The following is a 21,295-nucleotide window of genomic DNA, read 5'->3' as shown; positions in this document are numbered from 1 at the left end:
CCAAGATGCAGCACTGGGTCGAGCATTCTCAGTGCGGTCTTTGTCGCCGACCCATACACGACGCTGCCGTAGTCGAGCCGAGACCCCACCAACGCCGTGTACAGGCGCAGCAGGAGTTGTTTGTCGGCCCCATAAGATTGATGTGAGAGAACCTTAAGAATGTTCATTGATTTTAGGCATTTACATTTGAGCTGTTTGATATGAGGGATGAATGTAAGTTTTTCATCGAATAAAATGCCTAAAAACTTGTGCTCCTTGTTCACAGGAATAGGCACATTCGCAAGAGTGATGTCTGGGTCCGGGTGGACCCCACGCTTCCTGGAGAATACAACACAAGAGCTCTTTCCAGGATTAATTTTAAAACCATTCTTGTCTGCCCAGCTGGCAAGTTTTTTAACACCAAGCTGGACCTGACGTTCACAGATTGACATATTACAAGATTTAAAAGATATCTGTACGTCGTCTACATACATAGAGTAAGAAATGGTAGGTGGCAATGCCTTCCCAAGAGAGTTCATTTTAATTATAAAAAGAGTACAGCTTAAAACTCCACCTTGGGGCACGCCGTTTTCTTGCACATGAATCCTTGACAGTGCGCTACCAACTCTCACGCGAAACGTTCTGTGGGACAGATAACTAGCCAGAGTGTTGAGCATATGGCCCGAAACACCGAAAGACTTCAGGTCACTGAGGATCCCGTAGCGCCAAGCGGTGTCGTAGGCCTTCTCGAGGTCAAAAAACACAGTCACGACATACTGTTTATGCACGAAGGCATCCTTAATGTAAGATTCAAGAGCTACGAGTTGATCATTCGTGGATCGCCCCGCCCTGAAGCCTGCCTGGCAGCTCTCGAGAAGACCGTTGTACTCAAGGAAGTACACGAGCCTGCGGTTTATCATCTTCTCGAAGAGCTTGCACAGGCAGCTCGTCAAGGCAATAGGACGGTAACTTGAGGGGGACGACGGGTCCTTTCCCTCCTTCAGGAAAGCTACAACTATAGCCTCCTTCCAAGAGTTTGGAATGTGCCCCGAAAGCCAAATCTTGTTATAGAGGTGTAAGAGTGTTAGAAGAGTGTCTGCGTGCAGGTGTTGTATCATTGTGTATGTGATGTTGTCTGGGCCTGGAGCTGAGGGTTTACACGTGCTCAGAGCAGCCCTCAGCTCATGTAGTGAAAACAGAGAGTTGTTGTAAGAAGTCTGTGATTTGTTGTTGTCGTGTAGGGACTTCTTTTCACAAGAGGCTTTATGTTTCAGGAAAGTGTTCGTGTAGTGTGCTGAACTGGACATGTGCTGGAAGTGTTGTGCGAGTGTGTCAGCCTGGTCTTCCAGAGTGTCCCCTGTTGTGCTAACCAGGGGCAGGCTGTGTGTCTGTTGTCCTTTTAGCTTGCGTATACGTGTCCATACTTTCCGTGCGTCTGTGAAGGAGTTTATTGATGTTATGAATGTACGCCAACTATCGCGTTTTGCCTCACGGCGTACACGTTTTCCGAACGCCTTGGCCCGTTTGAACAAGAGGAGGTTACTCGACGTGGGGTACCGACGAAGGATACCCCACGCCTTGTTCTGGGCCTCTCATGCCCGCCTACAGTTCTCATTCCACCACGGCCTCCGCTGGTTGCGCGGGGCACCAGAGGTGTGGGAAATGGACCTTTCGGCGGCGTCGAGGATGTGCGCCGTGAGCAGTTGGGTAGCTTCTTCGACGTGTAGGTGTCCTATGGATGTGTGGTGTAGTTTGGATGTCTCTGTAAATGTATTCCAGTTAGCTCTTGCTTCATTAAACCTTTTATGGGAAGATGGACTGCTCGGGCCTGTACCTATATGCGTTAATGAAGTGGGGAAATGGTCACTACCATATGGGTCTGTGCCCACGCCCCATTCGAGACATGGAAAGAGAATTGCAGAACCAATAGCCAAGTCAAGACATGAGTATGTGTTATGTCCTATGTTATGGTATGTAGGCTGTTTATTGTTGAAAAGGCATGCTCCAGAAGATGTAAGGAATTTCTCTATCAGGCGACCTCGGGCATCCGTTCTGGAAGAGCCCCAAAGAGAGTTGTGAGCATTAAGGTCACCTGTAAGGATGTATGGTTCGGGCAGTTGGTCAACCAGCGCCTCGAAGTCAGAGCTCGAGAGTGAGACATCAGGAGGAATGTATATGGAGCATACCGTTATCAACCTATTAAATATTATTGTTCGAATTGCTACAGCCTCAAGGACAGTGTTCAAGGTGACAGGGTGGCATGCTAAGGATTTGCAGGCAATTATGGCCACACCGCCAGAAGAGTGTGTGCAGCCATCCCTGTCTTTCCTGTATACCAGGTAACTATTCAAGAAATTTGTGTGTTTGGAATTAAGATGTGTTTCCTGGACACACATTAAACTTGGCTGATTGGCATGCAGAATCTCATGCACGTCGTCAAGATTATTCAGAAGGTCTCTGCAGTTCCATTGAACAATGTTTTCTCTTCCCATTATGATGTGTTAGAGCTACTGGAGTGTGATTATTTATGTAGGGTCTTTCGGGGCTTGCACTCTTGGAAGGGGTTTTCTGACCTTCTCTACTGACCTGGACGTCGCAGCCCGTTCCTTCCGCTGCGATGAAAGACGGAAGGGCTCGACGTCCATGTCGTCATCTGAAGGCAAGGGGGTGCCCAGCGGACTGGGCCCCCTTGACATTGTACCCTTTCGGGTGTTCTTTGCCTGCGCTGCCAGTGCCGAAGGCGTGGGGAGCACCACAGATGGCACCGGCAGTGAGGCGGAGGAGGGGGTCGCTGCGACTGCCTCCGTCTCCATCTCCGTGCCCTTGCATGTGCTTTGGGCCGGTGGAGAGGAAGCAGTGGATGCAGCGGCATCCCCAACAGACGTTGTTGCCACCACAGCCGCTGCTGGGTGAGCGGGCGGTGCGGAGGTGGGTTGGGCTGCCATAGGCAACCCAGGGGGAGGCGGGGGCGGGACCAAGTCCGACTCGCGGTACTGGGTCCCCGCCGAAACCAAACGCCGCTCCGCCCCCCGGCGAGCTGCGTCGGCGTACCTGCCCAGAGGGAAGGAGGCGAACCTCTTTCGCGCCTCTGGGAAGGTGATGTTTTCGGTTATCTTAAGGTTAATGATTTTTTTTTCAAGATGAAACTTTTCACAAGCGCGAGAGTATGCTGCGTGTGGACCCTCGCAATTCGGGCAGGTGAAGTTGGTTGCAGTGCAGTTGTCAGAGAGATGATCATGCTGGGCGCATTTGGCACATGTTGTTCTGCCTCGACAGGAGTTGGTACCATGCCCGAACCTCTGGCACTTGAAACAGCGCCTCGGGTTCGGGATGTACGGCCGGACAGAACAACGGATGAAACCTGCGTTGACATGCTCGGGCAGTGTGCAGCGGTCAAAAGTAAGGATCAGATGTTTGGTGGCTATTTCTTTGTTCTCTCTCCTGATGACGATGCGCCTTACTGCTGTCATGCCTTGTTCTTTTAGGCCTTCGAGCAGATCAGTCTCTGTCTCGGTTAGGAGATCTGCCTCAGAGATCACACCTTGACAACTGTTGAGGCTGCGGTGGGGTGTGACCCTGATCTCCAGATCTGCCATGCGGGTTTGTTTCAGGAGGATTGTAGATTGCTGCTTGGTTTTAACTTCAACTAGCACTTCACCAGTTCTGAGTTTTTTGGCGTCATATGTTTTGCGGATGATACCTTCAAGGTATTTAGAAACAAGAAATACCGATTGAGAGGAAACCGGCTTCGATTTGTCTACAGATTCCATGATCAAAAAACGAGGGTAGTTACCTGGCTTTGGGAGCGAGATAGAAGGCAAAGAAGGAAAAGATACTTCGGTGCGGCCCCTTTTAGGGGGCCGATCACGTCTGGGGGGGGGGTTTTGATTTATCCATATGGCATAGGAAAAAGCAGAGAGACGGGGGTACTTTCTTCCTTGACCTTACCCTGGTAGTCAAAGAGGTCCCGGAGCTCCCTGCCTGGTGAACAGACAGGGAGCCCATCCGCCGGAGCTTGACCTGGGCTCCGACGGCCACCGTTCGTGGTTTCTAACCCTCCACCTATAAACACATCACCACGGTTGGATCCAGCTTATGTTTGGGGGCTCGGGGTCCGCGGTATCGCCAGTACCGTCACCAAGATTACTCAAGGTGCCCCGTGCGGGGCTCACTGGAACCAGTGACTTCAGACGGCGCCATCAGCGACGGCTCCGGAGGGCTGTCCACTTTTGACTTGCTGTTACTTGAGCCAGCATTACCCTGAATTTCGCTTCCTTTATAAAGTACAGCTCATTTTCCCTGATAGAAGCACAAATTCCAGGAGTTTTCCCTGAGTTTTTTTAGACTATTCAAAATCCCTGAGGATTCCAGGTTTTCCCTGTTTTCCTGGTTGGTAGACACCCTGTTAAACAGACGTCACTACCCAAATAAGTTTGAAAAAAAATAGTTTTTCAAGAAAGCATAATTTTTTTTTTCTAGAAAACTAAATGGTTGGTTACATTCCAACTAACTCCCATTCATATCGACCTTTTGAGCAAGGGCGCACAACATAAGTGCACTGCTTGCAGCATCACTGAGTAATCACCGAAGACGGTTGAGATTTTAAAAAATCTGAGAATAAAAATAGCCACTTCAGATACCACTTCTTCGGAAGCTTGCACAAGAAGATGAAAGAGAACCCTACAGACTTCCTCACATCAACAGGTATGCGGTGACAATCGTCATGGTCAACAATTAACTTCTTGGCTGTCCTTCTGAGCTAACACTAATAATGTTTTGTGCCTGGCAACCTAAATTTGCCGGGCGATGCAACAAACTGTTTTGTTGTAGTTAAGCATAGCAAAGTTAACCATAAAGTTAACTAAAGTGTTGTAGTTAAAAATACTGAAATTAAGCATAATGTTAACTAAAGCTAAACATACTAAATGCCTGTATCAAGCACAAAAAGTGGCTCAAAAGTAAACGTTGAAGCTCATAATAGTTCGCAACCACAAAAAATTGCATCAATACCTATAGTCACATAATGCAAAATTTTAATCTAGGACACAACTACTAGATTGCGCAGAAGGACTGTCAAACTGATTCCCACACCTCATAGGGTGCTGGATCCCATAGCTAACGCCCAAATGATGATTGATGATTGTAGGGTTTTAACGCGCCGACGCAACGCAGGCGATGAGGCGCGCCGTAGTGGAGGGCTCCGGATTAATTTTGACCACCTGGGGATCTTTAACGTGCGCCGAAATCTCGTACACACGGGCGTTTTCGCTTTTCACCTCCATCAGAAAAGCGGCCGCCACGGCCGGGAATCGAACCCGCGACCTCGTGCTCAGTAGCGCAACGCCTTAGCCACTGAGCCACCGCGGCGGTACGCCCAAATGTCCTGAACTGACCACCAAGATGAGCTGTTCGAGTCAAATTTTGAAACCATCATTGGACTCACTGCTGTAGGGACCATGAAAGAAACCCACACCAACTGCGTATGTAAAGCAACCACAATAGTGCCAGCAATTACAGCATTGCACGTGTGCCACCTGTCTTTACCATGTATCTATCAACCTCTCCTGGCTCAAAAACCAGACACTATAGAGAAAGCGTAAATGATGGGGCATACTTGAGAGCATTGCCCCAAATAAATCAATAGTGCTTCGTCGTGGTGGTAATGGGACAGTTCAGCAGTTGACATGCACTGTGGGGCACCCTGCCAATTGTTTTGACATTTTTCAAACAGACCTTGTTCCTCCAAAAGAGGAGGTACACCTATTATCGAGTTCTGTTCAGCCATACGTACCCAACAAGTATTCATTAAAGCCAAAATATTGGCACAGAAACGGGGCATGATGCCTGGCGGCCGATGCCAAGTGCAGCCACTGTATTTTTCGAAGAACACTGAGTGCAAGACTGAAGTGGCTATTTATTCAGACTCCCTGTCAGGTGCGACTTTTTTTTGCAATGATAACTTCATTTACACATAAATATACACGTTATGCAGAAGGTTACACACGATTTAGCAGTCCCAGGAGAAAATGTAACTGGTCCCAGCTGGTTTATGGTTAAATTCCCAGCTGGAACCAGCTACCATTTTCTCTTGGGGTAGCTACAGCGGATGTGTAAGTTGCATTTTTTGGGTACTGAGATGACAATGAACATAAATCCAAGAATAAAAACACGTAACAGAGAAGGAAGAACACTGACAACAGCAACAAGGGCTAAAGGAATTCTATGGGATTCATAAACCGGCGCTAATTTTATATACAACTGGAAAGAGGGGCGGTTCGACACGTGTAGGAAAAACAAAAAGCAAAACACTTAAGCTTTTAAAAACGTGCTGACATTAACAAATTCGGTCCCAAAGCTGGAATAAATGACTGCAACACATTTAGGCAAGGATTGCAATTTCACAGTACTTTCGATACGTATAAAAAATGAGTTGGAAATACGGCGGGGAGGCCCGAAAGGGGGGCGGTCTGGGGGTCGCGGAGGGCAAGGTTGAGTAGGCGCTCACACAGTGTCACTATTTTCCCTAAACACCCTTGCTTAGTTAAAACGCACACCGGGTACACTGTGCAAACCTCACTCATCGGAGCGTCACTGGCGTGGCAAAAACAGCACGGACTACAGCGGCAAGTTAAGCGAAACATAGCTGTGCAGACCGCGGGGTGTTAGCCAAGCAGTCACTACCTTCACACAAAATGTGGCAGACACTATTCAGACCAACGAATGGTTTCACAGAGCATATGCGCACTACAACTGTTCGCATACCAAAGCAAGTCGAGGACTACGCAAAGCCGAAAATGAAATTTAGAGCAAGGCAGCTGCCGTATGGGTGAAGCGCCGGGCGGCGGGGGCGTTTCTTTTTACACCCACAAAGACCGTCCTTGTTTCTCGCTATTAATCCTCGGATTGTGAATCTCACGTCGTCTTACCTTATGGCTCACGAGTATTCGCAAACACCATGTCAGACCAGGGAGGAAAATGTGACAAGACTAACAAGACTCTTCACATCGTATTTCGCGGATCTTATAATCCCATGGAGGAAAGAATTTGCCGCGAGGCCCACCACTGGAGAGGCTGGCGCTGCGATCGTTTTGACGTCACTTGTGGATCACCGTTCCCACCTTGCTGCACAGTTGGCTTGCAGCGCGTGACATTTAGCTTAGGACGCGCGTTCTAAAAGTATTTTCGTGTTCATTTCCGTCGTTTGAAGTTAATTCTCAGTGCGTCAAGCGCAGTTTGACGTCATGGGGATTTTATAACCGTATTAACTCTGGTACATTCTCCTCAAACAACTTGAGCGTGGTGGCGTCGTGGCGTACGTGTGCCACCGAAGCGTAAGCTGCGGCTCGTTTCCCCGATCAGCAATGTAGACTACGATGACTACCAAACTAAGTTTCTAGATTTCCCTTATTTGCAACAAATGTGTAAAGCAAGAAATCATGAAGCGTTTACCGCTCGCAGAAACGCTCCGCGCACACCATAGAGTTTCTTACAATATAACTAGAGGGGAAACTGGCGCTGCGATCGTACGCCTCAATGGGCGTGATGGGTAGTTGTGGATTCGGATTGGCGCTCGATGGCTCGCAGAACTTACTATGAATTGCAAGCAGTTTCGTTTTCGTTTTGGATTTACATGAACGCATTTGCCAAGGCGGAGTGTTGGTAGGAGTGATCACAAATACGTTTCTCCTTGAACTGCATGCCTCGCGTGCACTGACGCCGCCCTGAGTGGAATTTTTTATAACCAGAGTTGCGAATTGGGTAGGTTATCAATGCATTGCCGCACAGCGAGCATGTAAACACAAATGACGGCGCTCTGTGCGGCGAAGTTGTCTGCTAATTAGGAGTTGCGGCGCTGCTCATTCGGCAGAGCAATGCATTGTCAAAGCTGGTCAAAGCTGACGACGGTTGCGAATCACTTGGAACAGCCACACCTTACGTGCGAACGCCGGCTCCTACGGCGTAGAACCGGTAGAACAGCAGCACCGGCGGCTGATAGGAACGCAGCTTGATGTATTTCACTATATAACTTCTCCAAAGGTAATCGCTTTCTTTTTTCTTATGAGCACGAAAATTCTCTTACTATTACAAACCACCAGCGCCTAAATTTCTACAAGTAGTTTTTAAAGAAGTCCGCGTCCTACTGTAGTTGGCGAAAAATGACAAACCTGCTCCACAAACCCCCTCGACTCCGCGTCTGCTTTTTATTTAAACGCGCGGTTTTATTTCGTACAAACTCAATTTTTCGTCACCAACTTTCTTGTTCGCCATGTAATTTGTAAACGGAGAGCCGGGCAATGAAAGCTTTTTTGTCAAAAAACACAATTTGCGCAGCCATAAGCCCGTTTTGATCCTACGCAATCCGGTTCCACAACTACCCATCATTCCCATTGAAGCGTAAACGCCGCTGCCATGTTCGCGTTGACACTAGCGCCAGTTTCCCCTCTAGTTATTTGTATGAAACTCTATGGCGCACACACCGCCGTGCCTGCCCGCACGGCCGACGGAGCAGCTCAAACCGACGCAGGTCGCGGCAGCAACAACTTGTCGCCGCTTTTTAAAATCACGCTAGTTGTGGAAAAGTATTTCGACAGCGGTTTGTGCTAGGTAGTGTCATCAGCTGTGCTTTTCAAAGCGATGCTCAAATATCTGCCGCGATCTACGCCGACCGTCCCCGAAGGTCGGTCTCGGCACCGCATGTGCCTGCGCGCAAGCATCGACCGAGGCCGTGGCAGGTTCTTGATCATCGATCGCTTAAACGGACGCGGATACAAAGTTTCACATACAAGCAGGGTTCGCACAGGTCCTTGAAAACAAGCTTGATTTTAGAAGTGCCTATCCTTGAAAGTCCTGGAATTTTTCAATGGTCCTTGAAAACCCTTGATTTCCCTGGAGCCCTGTCTTTTCACGAGAATTTAAAGTGTTTTGTCGTGGATTTTAGGTGTTAACAAATGTAAAGAAACATTGCAACAATCAAATTTCGGTGTATTGCGTGGAACTGCAAGAAGTTTGGTGAATTTTTATTACGAGGCAACATTGCGAGCAGGCACTTCTCAATCCAATCCATGTCAGGATACAATCCAGTGAAAGCCGGCTTGTGTTCTCTATCTTGCATCTTCCATCTACCGTATAAACTGGAATATAGGTCGAGTTTTTTTCCAAAAAAATCCGCACAAAAGTCACCCCTCGTCTTATATAGCGGTCATTGGCAGAATGTAAATCGTTGTCTGGCAACAATGTGCAAGCGCAGTCCGTCGCCAATGGTCGCCAAACTTCGGACTGCTCCATGGAGGAAAGAATACTCAGGAGAGGCCCCTAGCACCCCAATGCATTGCGAAAAGTGTGGAGGAAGTCACGTGATTTTTCTTGAGCCCATGGACAATGTTGCTTACTTGTTTACAACTGCAGCGGCCAAATTTGGGCGAATAGAACGGACAAATTTTTAAGGCTCTTGGTATTTGGCTGCTTCGCTGCGCTTGCAAACCAGCGCAGTCGCTACGACAAACGTTTTTAGATTTGGCCAGTTTGAAAACTCTGCCGCCGGAGACGTCTGCGTTCGCCATCGCGCGAGCCTGTTGCTATGACGACGACGAATGCTACTTTGCCAGGCTTAAGAGCTGAAAAATCGTCCTTCTATCTCAAAAACGAAGGCCGTTTTTCGATTGAAACTTTGGGTGAGGGTTAGAATGGACGAATTGAAGGCGAAATCAACAGCTTAGAAGATGACATCGCACCGAGGAATTAGCGACGAAGCTGTTTTCGCTTCGAAGCGGGAGGGCAGGGCGACGCCATGTTAGCCAAATCAAACCGGAGACAGCAAAGGATGATGGGATAGAGTGCTGGGCTCCGTGGGCTCAAGTCATGGCGGGACTCGGCTTCACAAATGTGACGTCAGGGCCTCTCCTAACCTTTTCTTTCCTCCATGGGACTGCTCGCTCGCACTATCAGGCCTTTATTTGATTTCGCTTTTCTCTAGTTTTTCGTCTTTTACTCGTTTATTGTGCGAGCGTGTGCACATTTCTGTACGTCTCTGTTCCGAGATGAGTGGCGGCAGTCGACGCCAGTTCACCGCGGCGTTTAAGCTAACGGCAATTGAGTCACGGGGATATGGCGGCGCAATGCCAGTTAGGCGTTTCGGAGAAAAGTGTGCGGTACTGGCGGAGCCAGAAAGCTAAGCTGTGCGCGTGCAACCCCTGAAACCGATCGTTCCGTGGACGTCAAGCGGCGCACCCCGAGTTGGAGAACAAAGTGGCAGACTTCGTCCGGGAACTTCGTCCGGGAACTTCGCTCACGATCGCTTCGGAGGCCATGCGCGGACGGGCTCGGCGAACTGTACAATGAGTGGATAGCCGGCGACAACAAAAAGACCTATACGGGCCGTTTGCGACCGTGTCAAGCTGGGTGTCCTTCTCTGGGCAGTCGCTGCCCGACGACATGGTTACACGAGCGTTCAGGAAGTGCTCCATCAGCAACGCGCCTGATGGCGTGGAAGATGACAGTGCGAAGTAGTGACGCTAGTGCGAAGCAGTCATCCTTGGACGACTCTGAGAGCTCGGACGAGAGACTTCGGCAGGCATAGTGAGTGGCAGTGACGGACGGGCGTCGAAAATAAATATAGACATTGTGAGTGCGCATAAGTGCCGAATTATTTTTTGGTTAAGTCTCCTGCCACGCGCGTGGCACGAGCTGCGCCCCCCTGGCAACAGCTGCTGCCACGCAGAAGTGACGTCAAGCTAAAGTAATCACGTGACTTCCTGTGACGTCACAAAACAAACGTCATATTTACGTCATTTGATCATGCCACTTTTTTGTGTTGACGATGGCAGCCGGGTGTTCGCGTCTTGTGTCCCGATGTTCTCCGCCCGTGGTTCGAATGGCAGGCCTGACGCATCGTTACGTCCTTATCTCCCTGTACAGCAGCTGCCTCGCGGCGCTTTTGTGCTTGTAATTATTTAGATTGGGTATTTTTTGTGAACTTGCTGTTGCACGTCTTGGTAAGCCTAACGCATTGTTTTCTGCACGCTGCTTCGCCCCGCTTTACATGCTCCTAGAACTGTACTGTTGTCGTTTAATATTTTGTAAGCTTCACGTTGTTTTGCAGTTCGCGTGCTATTTGCTTTACGCGCCTGCATTTGTTGTCTACTTGTGCCTCGCTTCTTCCATGCCAAGCCTTGTGTTCCGATTCTGGAGTGGTGGCTCAATTATAAAACGTAGGGATCAGTATTTTCCATCACGTCGCGCCGTAGCGAGCGACGTAGTGTCAGCGTGTGCACGAATCGAGTGTCGTCAGGTAGCGCACGGCATCATCGAACGCAATCCGATCTCGCATGTAGCTTCTGCAATTTTTCCCCCGGGGCAGTAGTACTGTCGCCGAGAAATGTATCCTGACTATTCCACAGAAACGATCTGTGCACGTAGCGCTGCAGAATCCGTGCAGGGAGCGCAGTTGCACTTCCGTGGGTGGAGCCCAACTGCCCGTCCAAAGATATATCTATTCAAGATACCACTGAAACCATTCGCTGACTGGCTGGCTTCTTGTGCAAGGAGGCTCAAGCTCCAACTGTGCAAGCATGGGAGAAGTGCAGCCGATAAGATCGCCGTGTGAGCCAAGTTTGGAACTTCTGCTAATAGTCCTTTAAAAGTCTGGTGTGCATAAGGTTAACAAGTGACAATTCAGTTATTGTTCATCTATGCTCAGATTTGTTGCTTAGTACCATTGTGCTTTCAACTTAGGAAGTCTTAATGAAATGATAGGCAAGGCTTAAAATTACTGCTTGGCTCTTATTTCCCTTTCCTTTGCTCCAGTACCTTTCGCCTCCTCTAACCTGGTTAGGCAACAGAACTTCCTCCTGCGTCTGCTTTGAGTATGTATTTTGATAGGCTCGTTCCTTCTTTACTCTTGTGTTTGGCTTGGTTGGAATTGAACATAACCAGGCACAATACTTTCATTCACTCTCAGCAGGATGGGCTAATGATGATGAGAGCTTATCTCGGAGGCTTGCAGTCTTTGCACAAATTCCAAGTGGCTGTGACATCTATATGCCCATCCCAAGCACTCTGCGGAGTTCAACTTGACACTAATGCTTGTATTCGCAACTGGTGAAGCGTGCTTAAGCGTCTACTGTCAAAGCCTTTGGGGTAGTGAACAGGAAGAGTTTCCAATTGTGAGGGGACGTTTCACATTCTATTGCTTTTTAACTCCGCACTGTGTAAACTGTTTTGGAAAATTGCTCAAGTGAATTTACTTAGTGGTAAGGGGCTTTATAAAATGTCCCAACAATGATGCAAGTCTCGTCAGAAGCCAGCTGCTAGAAAACACATTCACGGGTTGTGTGTTGTGTGCCCATTAGCTGTTTCTTTTTCTTCCACAAAACGGGCACTTAAACAATCCTTTAAGCCAACAGGCGTAAAAAATAGTTCATCAAGTACAACTTCGGGGTAATGGTTGGTGTCGAGCGTGACATTGCCCACTCCCAAGAGTACTTCTTAATTCCTTGTGCAAGAACTGGAGCCAAGGCCACGTGCGTAGATGTGAATGTCTGTCGGTGTCTGTGAAAGTTGCAGTACAGCTGGAAGGTGTATGGATCATGGGTGGCTTTAACAATAAAATGACTGCTGAACGTACTTTTGCTCTGGTATCAATGAGCAGCATGTGAGCATTGATAAGTGCTTCACTGTTGACATTTTTGTTACACAAAAGCAGGCCATGTTAAGGCCCCCTGGCAAATATTCATGAAAAACACTGGACCAAAAAGCTGCCAACACATGGAAACCATGTTGATCACGGCACCTTTCCTAGTACTTCAGTACCGTTTATCAGTGCTGTGTTTTTTCCCCCCAGCTAGTAAACTATCCCAGCGTTGCACCTTAAGCCAGAAATCAAACACTTGCTTGTCAATGACAAGTGATCTGCCAAACTTCCGTGTCTATGCAAAAAGTGAGTAGCTCTACTTTCTCTGCACTGTTTGTGCTGTGAAGTTCCATTTCTAAACAAAATGCCAGGGTTCTTCTGGAAGATGCACAGCATTAAAACCCCAACAAAAAAGGAATAAGCACGCGATACTTTCTTGCACTAGACTAGAGCCCTGCGGGAAAGCCAAACCAGCAAGTGATCTTTTTCTACAAAGCGCTGCAGAGGAGCCAAGAAAAAGATTCCTTTTTGCGGACACCAAAGCTACGCTGGAAAGCCAAAATGTGTGGTGTCTGTTAATGCAGATTAGCTGCAAGACGGGCATGTTCACGCAAAGATTTATGAACCAGGCTGGCGGGGTAACAAAATCATTGAATGAGGTTACAACAAAATGTGTTATGAAAAATGATATAATACTGTTTGCTATAAATAGCAATTAAAGGTATAAAATGGTTCTGACACCAATTAAATGGCCTGTTGGAAATCATTGGCAAAACCTAAAGAGCAACATTTCATACAGCTGCAATTGAGAAATAGTAAAGCGTGGTTGGGGCCTGAATTCAGCAGGCATGCTCCAGCTGAGAATGTATAATTGCAGAGCAAAACAATTATAAAGGCCTAGGGAAAAGGTGAGCTTAGTTGAGTTTACCACCAAGGTATTTGGTAGAGAGAATAGTTACAAAAATAAAGAAGCAACATGGGAAGCTTTATTTTCCCTGATTTAAGTTTATCAGCACTGAGCTTCATGTTCTGCATGTCCCATTGAAGAATGTTACACCTGCATGCACTCGGCACATCACATTTTACGGTATAACACAGTTTACTTCGAACATAGGTAAATAAGAGAATATTGCATAAGCAGTTCATTTATACGTGAAATAGAAACAGCAGGGTTTTTAAAACGAAGCCCGTAAGTGTGCTGAATGAAAGGGACCAATGATGAGTTTATGTTGTCACTAATAACAAATTTCAACGACCTTGTCAGAAACAAACCCCTTCCATGGAGGGACTGTGTGTAATCAAGATTTTTTTGATAAAAGGTTGTAAATGCCCTGTAAATGTATGTCAAAAGGTATTTTAACGCCCTAGTCGTGGCCTGTGAGTCATCGGCGCTTTTTTCTGGTGTTTAGATGATCAAGGGCTGTTGTACGGGATCCACCTTCTCTTCTCACTTTGGTCACCATCTTTCTTAGTCACTGCATTCATGTGCTTGGTCAGGGAGCTAGCAAGCGAGGACGACAGTCGGCACCAACTATCAGCTGAGTTCCTTCAGGCTGGGACAATTGCTGGAGAGGCTAAACAATGTTTTTAAAATCCCTGAGAGCTTTCACTTTTTGTTTTGTTAAAGAACATTTAGGCAACCCTTCAACTGTCCGAAATAACAAAAATGACTATTGTGCCCGTTAAATAGTTAATCTACGCACAGTGAACGATGGCACAAAATCTATCAATGTGAACCTACCCTTTGAACCTGCTTAATATTTAGCAGAGACTCACTCCATTCATTAGCTGTTTTATGGCGCTGTGGGTGGGCTACTGGTTTCCACCTATGGAGCCTGTGGGCCGCACTAGTTTCCAGTCGTCCTGGCAAATGTTTTTGGAGACTAGCACTACCCTGCAGTGTACGAGCCATGGATTCCTTGGGTTGGCCATGTGAAATTCTAGTGAATCGTTACAAGCCACCAAAGAAAGTGAGCATGCTTATCGACCACTGTTTTGTGGCCATGAAAAGTTTCGTTCACTAATTAAAAAGACTAACAAATGAGATCAATTTTATTGCAAACTTCAAACAAATAACTGGTATTACAGAAAATGTGTAAAGCAGCTGGAGCTCCATAGCCACTTTCCAGCTATTTCTCCATGCCATCAGAGAATCTTGTTTGTGCGACTAACAGATACCGACCTATTCCACTGCAAAGAAACATAACTTGGCGATTGCAGTGGGGCCTCTAGTTCCGTTTGATCATATCACTTGAGTGTTTACGTACAGTTAACATACTGATGACTGTGTTTATAGTGCATGCACATATAACATCAATGTAGTTTGAAATTGGGATCTTTTGCACCATTTCTTTTTGTTAAATTCGCCCCATGATAGCCTTGACGTTTGCCTATCAATTACATTTGCAGCATGCTCGCTGCTTATACCTGTTTACACAAACAATCTGTAGATGCTTTCACGTTCCAGGCACATCTTAAGATTCTCTTTGACGTTGCTTATTGAGCCTGTGCAGAACCCATAGGTTTTCATATGCTGGAGTGCATGTAGGTGTATTAGACATGATGGCCGGCCAAGCGTATACCCTTCCTATTGCCGTCTCTACAGCCTCTTCTCTGACCCTATCGTCTGGGTGTGTGTCCTGAATTAACTTCCTTTCCATGAGGGACTCAGTCAAGTCTGGCCAACATAGCGTACACCACGGTACAGTGAGACGTGAAAGTTATACCAGTGCAGTGGCTATGAGATGAAGCGTCTAGCTAGTCTACCTTTTGAAGGTCGCAGGTCCTAAACTGTTGTAGAATCATGTATCCTACTACGAAATATTTGGTTTCTACTAGGAAATCTTTTTAAGCGCTGAATATCACGCAATTATGATCCTTGTGGCGCATGCTCACAAGACTTTTCTGCTCATAAAACGTATCGTGGGTGTAAAACAAACTTTAAGCTACAATTTCGCCCACTAGAAAATAAAAACTTCCCGATTTTCGGAAGTTTCCCTTGCTAATATTTCAGAAGAGGAGATCTACTGTAGTGGTACGTACGTGGTACATGTGTGGGGACACCAAAGATTACCTTTCCTATTCTCGGCGCAATTGTCTGTAATTGTAATGCGCACATGTGCCTAGTAAAAAACGGTTGCCGCCACTACCCTTCGTCCTCGGCACTGTAAATTCCGATTATCTTTTGGCGCTGCTAAGTTGTCTTCATTTCGAGAACACACACCGCGATTTCAGGTCGCCCATTTAAGCATTCTGGACTTGCCGTGGTGCAAACTGTTGATAGCAGATGCCGCCGCGCCGACATGCGTCGGAAGGTTCACAGAATTACGCTCGGACGGTGTCTTTTCTTGTGTGGAACGTAGCTTGTTCGAACGAGGCCAGTCGGCTGTGCGATGTCGTCTCACGTACGCTGAAACTGTACGCAGGTACCATCGGCGTACACCAAGCATAACCAAGCGGTCACAGGTCAACATTACTCGAGAGCGGCTATTTTGCTGCGGTCTGGAAAGGCTGGCTGGGTCCCCACGCAATAAATAATCACAAGCAACTTTCTCACGTTTTCAGATAGGGCTTCTAACAATATGAACTCCGGTTTATCTACGTTGTCGGCCCGAGAAAATCGGAGCTTCGTCACGCTTTCGGATACGCGACTCCATGTGCGCCATAGAGCTGGCAGCAGCAGCAGCATCACCGGCTGCTCCCGCAAGAACAAAAATTGTTTGTTTAGAAAAGTTTTAGCAGTTCAATGGTGCGTTATTTTGTACTGCAAATAAAAAAAAATGTGTATTTCGGACTACACTACACAAAATAATGACAATTATTAATGTTATGACGTCATTATGACGTCACGCGTGGCAGCAGCCGTTGCCAGGGGGGCGTGGCTGCTGCCACGCGCGTGGCAGGAGACGCTGCCTTATTTTTTTTGTCAACTTTTCCCACCTCAAGGTAGGGGGTCGACCTATATACCGGGTCGACCTATAATCCGGTTTATACGGTAGTCTGTGGACGCTCGTTCATTGCACGTTTGCTGTGCCTCATATGCTCCATCTGCGTTTGCTTTTACGTGCAAATGGCGGACGTGCACATAGTTTGACCTGCCTTGCGGCAACACTCCCCGATTTAATTTCATCTGATATCCTTGCTGACAAAGCAAGAGATGCAGGCAGAATAGACCCTATGCAAAATGCGCCCCGCCATCTCATGTCGACTCCGGTAACTAGGTCCGCCATTTTGGTACGGTCGTTTGAAACCGAAACCAAGTAGCAAAACATAGAAGGCGGGCATTGACCGCTCCTGGTGATGGACTACAATGCCGGAGCATTGCTGCGTGCCGCAGTGCACGCAACGAGGAAATATCGGTCCAGATGGAGAAAAGGCACGTGAAGTTCCACGCTCTTGAACGAACATTCTGACGCGAACTATGCCGGCGCGAGCAACCTTTGTGACACGCTGAGCGCGGTGCGCTGGGAGCGAATATTTGTCATTGGTTCGCTAAGCGCGGGATTTCGTAGTCGCTGTCCGGATGAAAAATACAGCTGCGTTGGAGTTCCGTGGTTCAGCCTTTGTATTATAAATGAAGCCTGAGCGTGCGTCACCTATTTATGACTGACAGCGGCGCTCGAGCGGGGAAACAGTACCACACGTTGTCAAAATTAGGCTTTATTTCTTCACTCATCCCTGTGGCTCTACGCCCGCTTCATTTCATTGTTATATGGTACCGCTTAGCCCCTACACGAGCCTTTATCTTACCTAGGGCTGTAAACTTTTCTTGCCGCACTACGCCGTCACGGCGCGGTTGAAAATTTCCTCTGTGGCGGGCGCGCACGGTATCGGAGTATGTTAGTTTCTTTTCGGTGCATTTAGCCGCGTGTCGTTGCGGAAGTGGCGTACACTGTTTTATGATGATCTGACGTTGGAAAATGCGAGTTTTTGCACTTGGTTCCCGATTTGCCGGGCTGACAGGTTTGTTTTCGTCAAGTTAACTTGTTGCCCATTGTCATTTCAGCCGCGGTGTATTTACTGTCGAATATTTTTCGACTAAAATACACACTCACTCCTCTAGTTTGTCACATACTGCATGCATGCCTCCGACGTAATGATAGTGGCCATTGATGTAGGTAGCTGAGGCAATTTTCAAGTTCTCATAAAAAAAAAAAAAAAAAAACGGCCAGAGTTGCATCAGTCCGCCGCGCATCAGCTTGAGTGCTTTTCCTTTTTTTGTATCCACAGTGAAAATCCAGGTAAATTAAAATACTTCGCTGATTTATAGCGCGTGCAGTATAGCAAACTGTGGATATAAATGGAACAAAGGGAAGCATTCGCGCACCCCTGCATGCAGCGGTCTAGTAAACACGACGTTGCCCAGCCTCTGCGTGCTCGCGAGATGACCACGGCGTGATGTGGCTTGAATGCTTGCTGGTAGCTCATAGGTGACCCTTCAGGTGCCATGCCAGTCCTTGTTTATGTTACTGTGGGGGGGGTGAGGCCAGCAAAACTGAGGCAAAAAACCCATTCCAAAGGCTACCAAGTTTTCTCCCGAGCGCTTGCACGGCACTTTATTGCTGCTCGCATTGCTCCTGCACTCGACGTGCGCCGAACAGACGCATTGGCAAGGGAAGGGATCGGGCCATTTTCTTGCGGGCTGCTCCAGTCAATGTCTTGGACACTCGCTGGCTTGATGCCCTGCTGTCTCAGACGTCCCCACTGTTGTGGCAGTTGTGCACGCAAGCTCCGGTGGCGCCTCTTTAAAACCTTGGGCTTGCAAGAGGACGAGTAGGTGCATAGCTGCCAGGATGTGACTCCATGCTCCACTGCAACCCGCCGGGCACTCGCACGCTGCCTCCACAATCTCCCCACTGTCCGTCTCGGAGGTGAGGCACACAACATAGGGCCGGTCAATTTTTCTCTGGGAGCGAAAGCAGCTGCTCACCACATGGATGAGGCCCAACCTGCAAGAACAGAGAGAGTAACAGTAAATAGCACTCAGGGAAGAACAGGACTAGTCCGCTACAGTTTATGCTAAAGGGACAGAGCAGAAAGCAGTGGCCGCAAGGAACAGACTCAAAATGACCAGATTTTGTGTCTTGCTTAACACTGTTGCAAGGGCAATAATCTACACCTCAAACAGCAATGATGTCAAAATTGTTTTTCAAGTTCGAGTGTGCAAGTATCGCTGCATGCTTTGTTAATGTACTGGTATCATCACCGTGGGTAATGATACCAGTACCCGCATATTCGTGTTCGTCATAACTTAAGCAAGCAATATTATGATTATCTGGAACTCACTTCCAAAACCTTTCGAGATAAACAGGTAAACATTCTGGCTATACCGATGACCCATCGAATTTAAAAAAAAAATTTTAGTTCAGTGAGTTTGAGCTAACCAGGTTTCACGGTATTATCTGTTCGGGCACACTCAAAACATGCGCTTTAGAAACTACCACAACCACCCCACTGCCAAAAAAGGACAAGCCAGACGCACAAACAGATTTTTGCGGCAGGACATGCGCAATAAATAATGAAAACACGCACAAAAAAGAAAATTCAAGGCGCATGTGCACTTTTGTAGTTGACTTCGCCGCAAAGCACGAATGCTTTGCGGGAAACGCGCGGGCGGACGACCGTCACGGAAAACGGCCGCAACCTTTCCGTAAACATCTTCGCCAAAAATCATCCCATAAATTCGATGTGCAGCATTTGAAAATACCTAATCCACGTGCACTAGCGGTACGGTCTGGCGATTGTCGCTTTCCTCTTTCAGGGTTACTGCAACAGGGTCCCCGCTACGCATTTACATGATAAACAGCGGTGAACAAAGTGCTATACAAATGCTCATACCGGTTAACTCGCGTCAAGGAAAAAACAAAGATTTACTTACTGCGAGTCGCACGTGTTTGTCCGCACCGATGAAGGAGGCGAGCAATGCGGCTCGGTGGCTAGGCGGCATGCCCTGCTGCGCTGGGCTCGGATGGGTCTCCGGCGCGGCACCACGAGTGGCGTGAGTCCTCAGACACAGTCGGCAGCGCAGACGAGTCCTTCGTCCACAATCCGTGGTCGGGACCCGGAAAACGCAGTCCAGTTTGAGCCATACCGCGTTACCGTCACCAACTCTTCCACAGTAAACAATACGAGACTTCGCGATCGTCGCCCGTACCAATATGGCGGACGGTCTTGTTTACATCAGTGTTGCTAGATCACCAAGCAATTTTGCATAGGGTCTATTACCTAAAGTTTTGAAATATGACAGCCTGAGCAAAACAGCAAGAAAAAAGAAAAACACCAATCATGAAATAAAAAAAGGTGGGGGAGCATTTATAAACCCGTTAGCGCCTATCTAAATGTGCACTAATGTGCTTAGGTATTGCGCAATAAAAAACTTTTGCATTGTGTTGAAAAAGTTATAAATAATCTCAGATAAAACATAAGATGGGGGGACCTTGAAAATGTGTTTTGTGGTCCTTGAAAGTCCTTGAAAACCCTTGAATTTTTGCTTTTGAAGCCTGTACGAACCGTGACAAGAAAGAGGGACCTTAGAGGGTGACAGTGAAGTGAAAAGTTGTATTAGGGACTCTCATTCGCAACTGTAACGATAGCGGTGAAGAAATATCTGCCGCAACGTTAAGCCTAAAGTTCGCAAGATTCGATTACGTGCATCCGAAGCCGGCGGCGAGCGGTTCGAGAAGACCCTTTCGTCGCGCGCGGGTGTTGCGTTTAGGTTCCCCCATCACTTTGGGGGGCCCCCAACGCTTGGTTCTCCTATTTTAAAACTCCCAATTACCCGAATTCATTAACGACGTGTTTCCTCTCGTACACAGCCTCGCCTTCTGTGGGCAATCGTTAGTTTCGTTGATGCTAGAGGAAAGCAGGCTCACTGTACACATAAAAGAGCCCACGTTACAATTATACATTCCCACGCCGCAGTCATGAAAACTAAATATAGACATGTTTGATTGATTGATTGTGGGGTTTAACGCGCCGACGCAACGCAGGCGATAGGCGATAAGGCGCGCCGTAGTGGAGGGCTCCGGATTAATTTTGACCACCTGGGGATCTTTATCGTGCGCCGAAATCTCGTACACACGGGCGTTTTTGCTTTTCGCCTCCATCAGAAAAGCGGCCGCCGCGGCCAGGAATCGAACCTGCGACCTTGTGCTCAGCAGCGCAACGCCTTAGCCACTGAGCCACCACGGCGGGTAAAATATAGACATGTCCAAACCCGCTCGCAGGCGTTGAAAACTCGCGTTCGTATACCATTTATACATTGCGGACAAGTTGTCGCGAAAAGTAAACATATCAGCCGTGCAGAGTACAGGCTACGGCAGTGATCGTTAATCAAATCCGTTAATAACTATGAAAAACATTGTAGGGGGGGACACTGAAGTGAATTTGTCAAGCTCCCGTTTTTCAAGCTCCCGTTTTTGCTTGCACTGCGTAGACTGGCTCAAATTAGCACACTTTTCATCGTTTATCCGGTTGACAAATCGGCAATTATTTTGAAAAGCGCGAAAGAAGAAAAACTACCATGCGCGGTTTGCGGCGGCCGCACCAACTAAGGCTGTGACGTTGGGAGGAGGGGGCACCGTGATTGGACGATACCCAAGGTTAGCAATCAAACAAGTTTCGGTTTCGGTTCTGTAAAACACAACCGATGGCGTTGTTGGATGGGAATTCTCAATATCTCAGTAATAA

At 47.6% G+C, this 21,295-nt stretch overlaps 1 protein-coding gene across 1 annotated transcript in view; it reads right to left on the bottom strand.

Moving 5' to 3' along the window:
- Positions 1 to 7,033, bottom strand: part of LOC144141292 (uncharacterized) — a 173,351-nt gene extending 166,318 nt beyond the window's left edge. Inside the window, exon 1 of the mRNA XM_077672870.1 lies at positions 6,906 to 7,033. The gene's annotated coding sequence lies outside the window, so the exon portion shown is untranslated. The remainder of the gene's footprint in view (positions 1 to 6,905) is intronic.
- Between the last annotated feature and the right edge of the window lie 14,262 nt (positions 7,034 to 21,295).

Source organism: Haemaphysalis longicornis, unplaced genomic scaffold (genome assembly GCF_048455015.1).
Source record: "Haemaphysalis longicornis isolate Haplotype H1 unplaced genomic scaffold, Haemaphysalis longicornis Haplotype H1 scaffold_1, whole genome shotgun sequence".
NCBI lineage: Eukaryota > Metazoa > Arthropoda > Arachnida > Ixodida > Ixodidae > Haemaphysalis > Haemaphysalis longicornis.
The sequence above is the reverse complement of the archived record's forward strand: the minus strand, read 5'-3'. Positions and strand labels throughout refer to the sequence as shown.